Here is a 2,500-nt window from a genome sequence, read left to right as displayed (position 1 = left end):
ACCAAATGGCACCAAAGCTTGGCAAAAGTCGCGAAACACTCCTATCTCGACGCACCAGCAATCGCAACTTGATGCAAAATAAATTGCACGAGCTAATGATACTTGTACCATGCACAGTACACCGTACCAAAATATACCCCTGAAAGTGTGCAATTTGGTGCTACCCTAGGGAATATGTATGGGGAAGCCTAGCTACGTGTGTCGCACGTTCCAAGTTGCATGGACGTCGAACAGAGGCATGCAAAAGCACCTATCTAGGGAATTACTCTACGTTCTAGTAGCAAGTGCGATTTTCCGGTCCAGCACGGCAGTACGCCTGCACGCATACACTCCATGTACCAGAAATGTACCAACCTAGGCGTTGCTCAGTAGCTTTTAGCGGCACATAGAAAAAGTATTCGAGTTCAGATTTTGTGACTTACGTATTTTTAAAACTAATAACGAAAATTAAATTTTAAATCGGTAAACGGCTAGGAGTTGCTCAGTAGCTTTGGCGGCACATAGAAAAGTATTCGAGTTCAGATTTTTGGGACTTAGCGTATTTTTAAACCAATAACGAAAATTAAATTATAAATCGGTAAACGGCTAGGAGTTGCTCAGTAGCTTTTTGCGCAACGTGGCAAAAGTATTCGAGTTCAGATTTCTTGGACGTAGCGTATTTTTCAATCATAATAAACCGAATCAAACATAACAATGATGAAACTTACACCATGTCCCAAGGTTGTGCACAAAACGTAACGATAAAGTGCTGGCGAAGTTAGAGGTGCACCAAAATTGTGTACCGATCAGGGAAAGTACTCTACGTTCCTATGATTTGGGTGAAAAGTGTTGATTAACTGCTGGTAAGAATAGACAGTTGCTTATCATACACATCGCAAACGAACACCCCTTAGTGAGCATTAGCAAAAGTCAATGGCACAAAGCAATGCAATACAAACTGATCAAGTACATTAAAGAACGCTAAGTACCAGGACTTCTTTCCAAGAATGGTGTCCGCGACGGGAGGGCAAGCGTCCTTCCCAGGTTTTCCTAGTAAACCTTGTATGGTAAACATACCCAAGCGTGTCTGTAAGCACGCAACGAAAGTCACGAACGGGCACATACCTAGGGAATGTACTCTACGTACTTGGACTTTTGTCCAAGAATGGTGTCCGCGACGGTCGGGCACTGCGACGCAATAACCAAATCCTAGGATTGTAACTTTAGTGTGCACAAACATAAACATTAACGCGTTCGCTCGGGCTGCGCCGTCCGTGTTGAACACAAATGTGGGTGATTATATGCGTGGAGGGACAAAAACATACGAGGAGGAGACAGTTTTCTGCACGATGTGCACAGAGCTCATTTCGTCGTCCCGGGCGAATGGAAAACACAAACATCGCGAGTATCGTTCTAGGTTTCTGTCTATAAAAGGGCAGGCCAAAAGGTGACCGGTTGAGATAAGCATTTTAAGCATACAAACACTTTATTGGAACTTTTGATACAAAAACAAGGTACGTACATGTAGGTTGTACCAACATGGACATCTATGAACGCGTACGCTCGGGCTGCGCCCTCCGTCTTGTACTTTCCTGATCGGTACACAGTTTTGGTGCACTGCTATTCCGACCGGCAACTTGTACCAACATATACATCCATGAACGCGTAAGTAGTGTACTTTCCCTGATCGGTACACACTGTTGGTGCACGGCATAAGAAAAGAGCTAAAATGGTCAAACTCAATCCATTTCAACAATAGATAGTCGATAGTAGCTGTGCCGATGAAGTAGGGCACGATGCAAGTTAATGTTGTTTAATGAATAACATGTCCGCCATACATTTCAGCACAAAATTGCTCGGTCAGACCTACAAAGTGCTATATCTCGAATACGAGGCGTCGGACTGGGGGTTGTAGAACAATTTTAAGTTCGTCTAATGATTCTACATCCGATTCTGGATAGCGGTTTTTGACCACTTTTCAATATTTTGTGACACCCCGAACCTAGGGGCAGCTCCTAGCTTTTTTCAAAAATGTGCACCGAACGGGCCGGAGAGCTCGTGTGGCTCAAAACATGTTTTTCGCTAAAACACCTCAAAACGTGTAAGGAACGCACCCTAGATGATGAAAAGTGCAATCAGAATGTCAATCGACAACTTTGTTGGGGTACCATTTTACTCTACGGGCCAGTAGCTTAGGCGCGCCAACAGCGCTTTCCTTTCGGGTTCCCATTTTTGCCCTCCTGGGATTATGATCATTTGTTCATTGCCTACTATAGGAGGGTACCTTGCTACGAGGTCAAACATGAAGATTGCACCAAATCGTAGTTTTACCTCTATTTAGTCGTAGGAGCATGGTTTGCAGTGGCAGTGGGTCATTAAGCCCCCGTTTGGGTCATACGTCCCTCCGCGATAAAAATCGTCGTATGCCTATAGTCCGAACTAATGAAGCAAAAGTGGTGTCTGGTGGGCTCTGCCGATGATTTTAACCTATGATTTTGAGCTTCCACCCTATCAAAACGTT

Source organism: Anopheles arabiensis (assembly GCF_016920715.1).
Source record: "Anopheles arabiensis isolate DONGOLA chromosome X unlocalized genomic scaffold, AaraD3 X_pericentromeric_contig0027, whole genome shotgun sequence".
Classification (NCBI taxonomy): Eukaryota; Metazoa; Arthropoda; class Insecta; order Diptera; family Culicidae; genus Anopheles; species Anopheles arabiensis.
The sequence above is the reverse complement of the archived record's forward strand: the minus strand, read 5'-3'. Positions refer to the sequence as shown.